At 40.0% G+C, this 11,024-nt stretch overlaps 1 protein-coding gene across 11 annotated transcripts in view; it reads right to left on the minus strand.

The window, feature by feature from the left end:
* Positions 1-11,024, minus strand: part of MAGI2 (membrane associated guanylate kinase, WW and PDZ domain containing 2) — a 731,950-nt gene that overhangs the window by 264,192 nt on the left and 456,734 nt on the right. The window lies entirely within an intron of this gene.

Here is an 11,024-nt window from a genome sequence, read left to right on the forward strand (position 1 = left end):
TCTTGATGACCCTATAAGAAGAAACCTTTTAGATGACTAATGATAGATGAAATGATTAAAAGCTTTAATAACCAAGGTCCCAACACACTGAATCATGCTATTGCTTTCTGCCATCCTTTAAAGATCTAGGCTTAAAAATCTATGAGATTGCCTACTTCACTTAAACTATGATTTAATATAATTTATACACTATTGCTAAGGCTCTTGTAGAAGTAAAATTTCTTTGCTATATTAGAGAACAGCTTGTAGTAGAGTCCCTCCCTTTTGACAGTAGTGCCTACATGGTTTTACACCCTTACAAATGATCTGGAAAGAAAAGATGAGAAAAAACTAAAAGCATTTCTAGAAGAAAAAATTATCTAATTTAGTCTGGGACACATAAATGGATGTTTCTGAGGGTTCAGAAGGACTAAAAAAAAAGGCAAAAATTTAAGTGTATGGGAAGGCATTACATTAGATGAAATTTATCATTGATAAATATAAATCAGGCAACCATCAGGTTGTAAAATGAGTATCCTTTCTAGACAGATACTGGCATTACTGCAGACAGATAACTCTACACTAGCAGCTTCCTTCTGCTAAATAGTAAACAAAGGTGGAACTGTAAACTGGAAGGCAGATTATGGAAAGAACAGAATGATATGTAATGCAAATCTTGAATCATGTGTTTAAGAACTTTATTGCATACAGTACTGGCTCAAACACTTTTAACAACAACAAAAAAAAAACAAACAAACAAACCAACCAGAAATATAGCATGTTCTGAGAAAAGCAAGTCAAAATATAAACTTCCTGTAATAAAAATAAAATGCATTTCAGTCATCCAAACCAAATGTATTTATTACAGAATCACAGAATCGCAGAATGGTTTGGATTGGAAGAGACCTTAAAGCTCATCCAATTCCAACCCCCTGTCACAGGCAGGGACACCTTCCACTAGAGCAGGTTGCTCCAAGCCGCTGTGTCCAACCTTGCCCTGAACACTGCAAGGGATGGGGCAGCCACAGCTTCTCTGGGCACCCTGTGCCAGCGCCTCAGCACCCTCACAGGGAAGAATTTCTTCCTAATACCTAATTTAGATCTACCTTCTTCCAGTATAAAGCCATCACCCCTTGTCCTGTCACTACTTGCTTTTATAAAAATGTAATCTTCATGTAATAAGGTGGTAAAAAGGAAGGCGTATGATAAAAGTAAATAAATACAAAAGTTATGTAAAATTAAATATGAGAGATTGAAGGTCAGTGAGAGGAAGCACCTGCAATCAAAATGAATTAAACTGTAGAACTTCTGAAGTTTTTCAGATCAAGTTTTGAGTAAAAACTGGGTATGAGTTTGAAGAACACACAGTTATAAACAAGAAATTTCTGAGAGACTACCTATATGTCAAATCAATTCATAGTTGCTACAGTTCTACCTGAAAATACTGTGTGTAGGGAACCAGGGACCAGGTCAAGTTTACTCAAAAATATATATTGTAGAGGTCTTACAGTCCTAAGAATTGCCTGATCTGTCTTTTGCATCAGAAAAGATGCTGGATGGATGTCCCCACCCCTGTTTTGATCAGTGCTCTGTCTCCTTTTTTCCATAGGAGATTAGGTGCATTTTAAAAGCTGCATTTATAGACACTTTATACAACTTCACATTGGCATTTTCTCTGTGTTATAGTGGAAACCTGTCATCTCCAACTTCCTTGACAACCTCAAGAAGGCACTCTAGACTGTTAATTTAATCTGACATTTCTTCAAACCTGTTTTTTTGAGGAAAAAAAAAAAGAAAAAAGAGATCCCTGTAGTCAATCAGGTTTTGTATTCATTTATGCCAAGCTGCTACCAGAGAAATTATCTTGCCAGTTGGAGAGGTATATAGGGAATCCTTGCCTTATGTGCCTAAAAAGGCATCTGCAGATTGTCCTGGATAGTCATCTTGAACAACATGAATAAATTAGATGTTCCCTATTGGTTCTTTCCTTAAGGAGATGTTAGAATAAATAAAACTACTTCTCAGAGACTCACAGTAATTCCAGGTAAAGAAAACAGATGAAGTAACTTCCAAAATAACCCCTGAGAAAAATTATACAAATTATGTATTCATCGATTATTATTTTGCAACACTGATGTGAATAATAAGGGATTTTAAAGGAAATTTGATATTATAAATCCCAAATGCTAAGCAAAACCAAAACATTCAGTGGAGACTCTGTGTTCCCATTTTCCTTTAAAGCCAGTCTGAGATCTTTTTCTAATGTGGCATTTTTTTAATCAATTGCTATCTACCACCTTGGTCCCGATACAACAGAGATATGGATTTTTACTTTTCTCATGGGAGTTTTAATCCATAACTTTACTACCAGTGAGTTCTTCTGCTATAATAAGGAATTTTAGCTTGTCCAGAGGTCAATTATCACATGAAGATGCATGATGATGCAATCCCCAGTCCTGAAAACCTGTCCTAAAAACCACAACCCGCCTGTGAGGTAACACAACCTTCAGCCAAGAGGAAAAAAAAGGTTTAAAAACTAATTGATTTTGAGTTATTCTGAAAAATTCAGATTAGAAACAAACTAATAGATACTGGGAATGATGTAATCAATATTTTCTAGGGTGAGTTTAGCACATGTTAGTAGAAGAAGAGAGTAGGAAAAGAGATAGTCCTGGAGTCTCTAGCAAAATTAACTTGGCCACACTTAATGAGTCTTCTGGCTCCTAAACTATATAAACAGGCCCCTTCTGACTTGTTCTTATTCAGGCCCCATAAATCAAGAGCTTCACAGTGTCATTCTTCCAAAAGAAAGAGTGGAGGGTCATCTTTGTCCAGGGCTGCTTTCTGGGAGTGCAAAGTGAGACATTAAACATATCCTGACATCCCACTGCCTCTTTTCTTTGCCCATGAGGCTACCAAGAAACTGGCCATGAAGCTATCAAGAAAGTGGCATAACCACCATAAAAGCCTGTGAATACTGCATCCAACTGGTGTTCTTTAAACGTGGATAGGACTGCTGTGGAAGCGTGTGGGATATAGGTGCTTCCTACTCATTTCTCAAATATGACTAATTTGAGGCACAAATAGAAACTTTGGTCCCAAGGCCATGGAGGTCTCTGCATGCACAGAACTGGAGAAATGCAGCTGCTGTCAGTGCTGATTCAGTTGAGTGCTATTATAGAATCATAGAATCAACTAGGTTGGAAAAGACGTTTAAGATCACTGGGTCCAACCTTTACCCTAGCACTGCCAAGTCCCCCACTAAACCATGTCACTAAGGGCCTCATCTACATGTTTTTTGCACACTTCCAGGGATGGTGACTCCACCACTTCCCTGGGCAGCCTGTTCCAATGCCTGATCACCCTCTTGGTGAAGAAGTTTTTCCTAATATCTAATCTAAACCTCCCCTGGTGCAAGTTGAGGCCATTTCCTCTTGTTCTTGGGAGAAGAGATGGACCCCCACCTCACTACAACCTTCTTTCAGGCAGTTGTAGAGAGTGATAAGATGCCCCTGAGCCTCTTCTTCTCCAGAACAAACAGCCCCATGTCCCCCAGTTGATCCTTATCAGACTTGTGCTCCAGACCCTGCACCAGCTTCATTGCCCTTCTCTGGACCTGCTCCTGCACCTCAATATCTTATTTGTAGTGAGGGGCCCAGAACTGAACACAGGATTGAGGGGCAGCCTCACCAGTGCCCAGTACAGGGAGATGATCACTGCCTGGGCACTGCTGGTCACACTGGTGCTGATACAGGCCAGGATGTTCTTGGCCTTCTTGCCCACCTAGGCACAAGCTGGCTCATGTTCAGTGGCCGTCAACAGGCGCCCAGCACCCTGGGCAGCTTTCCATCCACTCTCCCCGAAGCCTGTAGCATTGCCTGGAGGCTTTCTCCCTTCCTTTAACACCCACCTTGCACTCTGTACATGGCCAGATCAGTAGTACTGGTCTTTTGCCCTACAGTTGTTGTGACTCAAGTGCAGGACTCGGCACTGAGCCATGTTGAACCTCATACCATTGGCCACAGCCCATTGATCCAGACTGTTCATATCCCTCTGCAGAGCCTTCCTACCCTCAAGCATATCAATCCTCCCACCCAGCTTGGTGTCATCCGTAAATTTACTGAGGGTGCACTAGATCCCCTCACCTAGATCATCAATGAAGATACTAAACAATATTGGCCCTGAAGGACACCACTAGTGACCAGTCGCCAACTATTATAACTCTAACCCCAGCCCAACGGTGCAAATTTTGTCTTTAATAAAAAAAGTTACAGCACAAATTGAATTTACAGCAGTGAGAGCTGTAGACGCAGCCGAGCAACAGCAGAATTAATAATTGTTAAAAGATGAACAGAGCTTTCACTTTGTCTCTCTAAGATGACATCTAATAATTGCCTGAAGGCAGTTAGACTAATAACTAAAAACACAGGTAGAGTAAATGAATAGTTATTCACTAGATTGTCTTTTTAAATAATTTCAACTGGAAAAAGAAAAAAAAAAAGAATGAAAAAAAGAAAAAAAAAAAGCAATAGCTGCAAAATCTGTGCTTTTTTCTTCTCTGTCAAGGGCAGCCAAATATTTTTGATGTGTGGTCTGCACAGTCATTACAGATTGAAGCCAGCATGCACAACTGTCCAAGTGTTTCTTATCTCTCTCTTTCTCATTGACACACTGTGTTGCCCGAGGCTACTTTTTGTTGGCTGTCCTTGTTTTGCCTGCCTGTTTTATTTCTGATCCTAAAATCCTGTTCTGGGGTAAAAAGACTTTTTTACTTTGTCATGGATATCTCTTGACTCTCTCTGTGAGCCAGTGAAAGCCACAAAGGGAATTAGATGCAGAAACATGTCTCCATGTGGTTTTATTTCTTGAACAGTGCATATGATAAATATTCTCTGGTAATGCAAAGTGCTGGTCAGGTCCTAAGGAAAGGCTAGAGGGTTAATCTCCCATCAACACTGCTCTATGAAAACACAAAACAAACCAGTTTTGTATTTAGGTAAAGTATGCATCTGTGAACAAAGGAATCTTCTAATCTATAATAATACAGTGCTTTTAAGACTCGTACAATTATTCATGTTTCCCCTGTGAAATAAAGAAGTTATAATCTCAAATTCTAAGTGCATGAAATTGCCCAATGTTTTAATTCTAACAAAACCTTTACAGAAGACCTGCATTTTCCAGGACCTTTATTCCATCACTGCTATCAAAGATCAGCATAAATAAAACACTTCTAGCAAGGTTAATGGATTTACTGTGTTATGAAGCAAATTTAAAGATCAACCATTTAAAAAGTGAAACAAAGGGGTTTTTTTGGTGATCCTTGAATGATTACATGTGACAGGACTCACCATATTTACTCTTGTAAATGGCAACTAATTTCTTTTTAATTTTCATTCTGGAAAGAAAATGTTTGGGAAGAGTCACAAAGTAATAACAACCTTGAACACTTACGCAACACTTCACATTTCAAACTGCTTCAGAAATATAAACCAATTAAGCTGTCGTTATGATTTATGCTAAGGGAGACAAGAAATATATAAACAAAGTCAAACAAGAGACGCAGGGCTCCAAACTACAGTTCCATGAATTACAAATCACAGAAACAGCTTAGGGATGTAGAGCACAGCGGACTGGGCTAATCCTGGAAACCAGAAGATAAGACCAGGGAGAAGACTAAGTAATAGCTAATACCTTATTACCTAGTAACTGGTGAACAGTCACGTCTTTCTATATGCAACAGAGAACACTTAAGTACACCACTTGGCTAAACAAGCATTGCCAGCTGTGCCATTCATCACTGCAAACAACTATTGTTTATTAGCTCATTAATGACTTTTGTGAGATACCTGACTTACTGTTCAATCACCTCTGCCAGATCTGTCTAAACTGATAAACCCAAAGGGCAAATAAAATCAGTACCCATACCAGACCACTAGATGATTTAAAGAGGAATATCTGTCCTAGTGGTTCCTTTTAAAAGCACGTTGTTAACATCAGAAGCATAAATGTTAATTAGCGTAATGGCTTCATTCAGCAATTTCTTTTCTACAAGGCCATTTGGATCAGAAAGCAGCTCTTCTGTTTGAAAGGGCAAGTTCTTTTTAATTAGGACAGCTACTCCATTGGCACTAGTAATAAATGAGAGAAGAGATAAAGGTCTCACCCACCAGGATTTCCCATTTTTTTGTTTCCATCTAGCATTCAATATTTCAGGCAAAACCAGTTTTATTCAGAAAAAAACCCTAAACCCCCCAAAGACCTCATTCCTTTAATTTTAACGTAGGTATTTTGCAAACATTTATTTGCAGTCCAGATATTCTCATACGGCCATTTTTGAGATAAATTCTCCTCCCTGCATGCTTGAGTGAGCAGAGCAGTAGCTTTAGGTCATTGCTATTCCATTGGATTATCCCCCTAAGGCAGGGGTCTGTGCCAGAGTGAGACTAGTTAAGACAAAGCTTCAAAGGCTATTTAATTTCAAGCCTTCTCTGCTTTTGTGCATCTCTCACCCTTCAATCACGCTCTGACCCTGTCAATGCACAAGCATGCAACTGGGAGAGGATGGACTGCTCTTAGCAACGGTAATGCCCAATGCCTTGCCTAGTGCTGACCTGAGCTTCAAAGCAAAGGGGTTCTGATTTGAACCTGGAGAAATCAGAAAAGGAACAGACAGAAGTAGCAAAAAATGTGTGGGCTGAGGAGAAAGAGCCAGGAACCCGCAACTGCACTGGAAAGGCAGGAAACCTCGTCATTCTTGCTTAGACTGGAAAAGCCTTATGAGCTTTCAAAAGGTCATTGCCAGTTTCCCCTCTTAAAAGTTGGGATACTTTATGACTGAGAAGTTTGGATTCTTATTAATTCAGTTCCTAGTGACATTTCTTAACCCAATTTTTCTAACTGCTGGGCATCTGTAGGTACTGGGCATATGCAGTTACTGTTACTGGTACCAAAGGGTGGTCTCGAGTCATCACTAAGGTAAAGGTGTCGGACAAGCAATGATGGGCCAAGAAAGGATGTACCTATCAAGGCGTAAGATGAGATGCCTGTAAAGATACTGCTTTTGATTCATACCTGTGACTCTGGGGTAAAAGGCAAAGAATACCCTACATTTCATAACTGAGGGCGCTCATGAGGCTGCAGTTACCCAGTTACCACACATCAGAGCAGCAGGATGCAAAGGCTGATCTTGATACTCTTAAAGGCTCTTAAGTACCATGTTGCTGCAGGTTCTGAGACTCACAGGGACAGGTCACACTCCTGTCCATGAAAGAGCAAAGGTTGAGAAGGACTAGATGTGACTGGGATTAGACATGGGAGTCAGTCTTCAGCTAGTTGATAGGCATGAATTCCTTCCAGACTCTAGTGCTGGTCTGTGAGCTTGTGGACGAATTAGTTGTGGAAAATCATGGTGTATAGTTTTCTACAGAAAGTAATAACTAGAAGACAAGAATACTTAATGGAGCAACTTGTATCTCCTGTTAGCATCAGAAAGGATGACTGCTTATGCAGCCAGATGTGTGTATCTGTATATATATATATATATATTTATGCAGACACATATGGCAGTAATGTCACGCTTGGCAAGATTTCTCATGCAATGACATGAAAGAGAGTTTTGAAAGCACTGCTTAGCTTGTCCCTAACTTGGTCACCATAAGGTGTCAGTGTGAATAGACAGAGGCCCTTGAAGAACAATTTATTTGAGCCATACCAACAACCCCTTCATAAGACAAAACACAGCAAGGAACTCCCTGACATAGATCCAGAACAGTATTGTTGAAATTGGTATCTTTAATCCTATAAATGACAACAAAGCTGAGTTCTTTATTTCTAAACCCAGTATGTTCCTTGTTCATACTTGGCCAGTGGAACACTTGATCAGGCTTGTTTGTACTAAAATTATGGCAGGGAAAAATTTCAAAACTAATCACTTATTATGAAATGTGCAAAATTCTGTTCCGTTCTAAAAGGCTTTGATGGTATGTGGCCAGTTGTTACAGCTGAACTTCACCCAACATGTCTAAACAGCAAAGTTTACAGAATTAAAGATTTGCCAGGTTGAAGCTACTACGAGCATCAGCGTAATGACAAGGTGATGCAGACATTGCCCCTGCTAGGGCACTACATATATTCTAAGCAAAATTTACAGCAGATCAAAGGAATATGTTGTTACTACTGTAAAATAATTCAACAGTGTAAGCCCTGCTGTTAATGGTTCAGTGTCAGAAGATCAAAGGTGACAGGCATGGAGAATGCACAGGAATGAGATCCTCAGACAGAAGGCAAGGTCAGATGATTACTGAGCAAGGAAGAACTTACAGAATTACTGTCAGTTCTGATTTTTAAGCTGGATGTCCCACATTAAAAGTGTCATTCAGAATGATTGTAAAAGTTGCTGCTGTGTGCCATTAAAGTGCTGTGCTAGCACATACTTCATCAGTGCCTCTCTAGTACAAAGTTTTTGTGTTTTCTTTGGATATGCTGAATTTCTATGCACATTTTCTTTGCAGAAGATCAGAATTTACTGCTTCTACAGATGTCATTGTCACTATATTCACCAGCCTTGCTGAGCAAGACCTATTTTTGTTTAAAGTTCCCAAAATAGCTTTTAGACTGCAGCAGGTTTGCAAGTTTAGAACAAAATCCAAGGCTAGTGTAGTTGTACCTGACCTCCATTCCTCATCATCGCCCTACTACTGGAACACCATCCTCACTAATATTTCACGAGTGTTCCTAGCTGGTTTTGTCTGCAGCAGACCAGAGAGCTGTCAAGTACAAACTGCGCTACTGGCAGATAAATGGGAACTATGGGAAAGACAGAGGTGGGAGAACACGACAGCAAGTAGCCAAGGTATCCAGTTCTCTGCCAGGGCAGCTGGTGCAGGGGAATATGTGTATCAATGCCCCTGCAAAGGAGTGAAATCCAGCTGTCATACCCATGTAATTAATTCAACTCAGTGCACAATAAAGGATGCAAATGTATTTTAACCCATTCATTCTTTTTTTTTTTTTTCTCTAGCATTACCTTAATATCCAATATCCAGCTCTTTCGTATTGTTTCTCTACAGCTCTTTCAGTTTGTTGAAAGCCTGGATTGAATACAGTCATTTCAGGTTAGTTGTCAAAAATATTTTCTAAATGCAAACCTAAATGTCCTTTAGATGATTGTTAAACAAAGAATGATGTACACCGAGTGCATTGGAGAAATGACTAGTTGGCCAGAAACCTGAATGGCAGTAAGCATATGTAAACTTTATTGGTTAGACGTAATAGCAAAAAAATCAGGACTGCTTGATTCTGCCAGAATCTCCTGTAACATGGAATGAGGTTTGGAACAGGTAACTTGACTGCTCGTATGTCAGTCTCTATGTTCACTAAACGGCCAGACTGTTTACCAGAGACCAAGGTTCAAAATAGAATTAACTGGTGAACCAGTAGAGACCCTTGGGCAAAATCCATTCTGAGATTTTATTTGAAGAAATTGAAGTACGGATTGCCATGAATATGGATGTTTCTCTCACCCAAGTGACACGGTTAATAAATTGTCATGCTGATTAATCACTTGACAGTATTTTTGTAGGAAAAATGCAGATACCTAATTCCTTTTAAAAATATTTTCCCTTGGATTTAGATTTTTGCATAAGAACTTTCTCCATGGAAATTTTTGAGCTAAATGTAACTTACCTGCTACCAATGTAGACGTCAGTCACCAACTGAATAACAAGCTAAACACACTAATAGCCGCATGTTATTTTTCCTTTTGCTTACTTCTCCAGACATAATGTTATATTAGATAAAACAAAACAGTTACTGTGCAGAAACGTTTTTGATGAGGAAAGCTAGAAAGCATTTGTCATTCTGCTGATAACATTTTAATTTCAATTAAAAAATTTGAACTGAGAACTTTTTTCTTAAGGAACAGAAAAAGTAGTCAAATGTGAATTTGAATTAGCAGACCTATCCCTAAGATTTCACATACTCGCGTCCTGATATTTTAAACTTGGATTACAGCTTTTTAGCAAATGTATTATGCAAGAAGCATTTTGCCTATGCATGCTTTGCAACTTAAGAGTTGTTTCCTGTGCACACTACAAATCTTTATTTAAAAAAACCTCCAACACATTAGTACTTATTTAAGGTGACTGAAAATGAAGGAATTTCCTGGCCAATGATGCTTTTGACAGAGTGGAACAGGGCAGGAAAGACATGAGAAAAAACTGAGCTTTTCACTGGATGAAGAGGTTAATGCATCGCTCAGCTCCACTCTATCAGACACCTCTGGCACTGCTACTGTGTTGTGAAGGTGCAGCACTGACAATGCCAAATACCTCTGGCATTATAAAAGCAGAGTGCTCCAGTGTTCTTTGGGATGTACTATGTAGCTTTTATATGGACATTTTACATTTATAGACTAAACAGGCGGTGTGTCCTTTTGGGACAGCCCTATTACGCAGTTGCTAAGCAGCCAAAATCTCACATGCACATGGCTCACGTGCTGCTGTGCCTGCATCAAACCTGGGTGTAAACATACCTGCATGGCTCCTGGCACACAACAGAGCCCCCAGATCTGGCTGTGGTGCACTGGGACATGCCGCAGCCCACCTTCTGGCAATGCCCATTTAACTATGTGAGCTCCTGACTATACTCAGGGTAGCTCTTCAAGTTCAAAACTGCCTGTCCCACAGTGTTACGCTGGTGGCAGCACACTGGGAATGCCAAATGTATTAGATGGCCCCATCTGCTGTGAATGCAGAGGATGCCAGAAATAGATTTCACTCATGATGCTGTGCCACAGCACTGCCCTAGGCAAGTGTCCTGGGTTTACCAGGAGCCGTTTTGCTCCTTCTTAGTAACTGGTGCAAGCTCTGTGTTTTGACTTCCAGCCTGGGCAGAGAGCTGATAATACCGATTGTTTTTAATTGTTGCTAAGTAATGTTTATTCTGGCCAAGGACTTTGTGAGCCTCATGCTCTGCTGGGGACGAGGGAGGCCGGGAGGAAGCAGAGACAGGACACCTGACCCAAACTGACCAAAGAGGTATTCCAT

This window comes from Lathamus discolor, chromosome 1, assembly GCF_037157495.1.
Source record: "Lathamus discolor isolate bLatDis1 chromosome 1, bLatDis1.hap1, whole genome shotgun sequence".
In the NCBI taxonomy this organism is placed as follows: domain Eukaryota; kingdom Metazoa; phylum Chordata; class Aves; order Psittaciformes; family Psittacidae; genus Lathamus; species Lathamus discolor.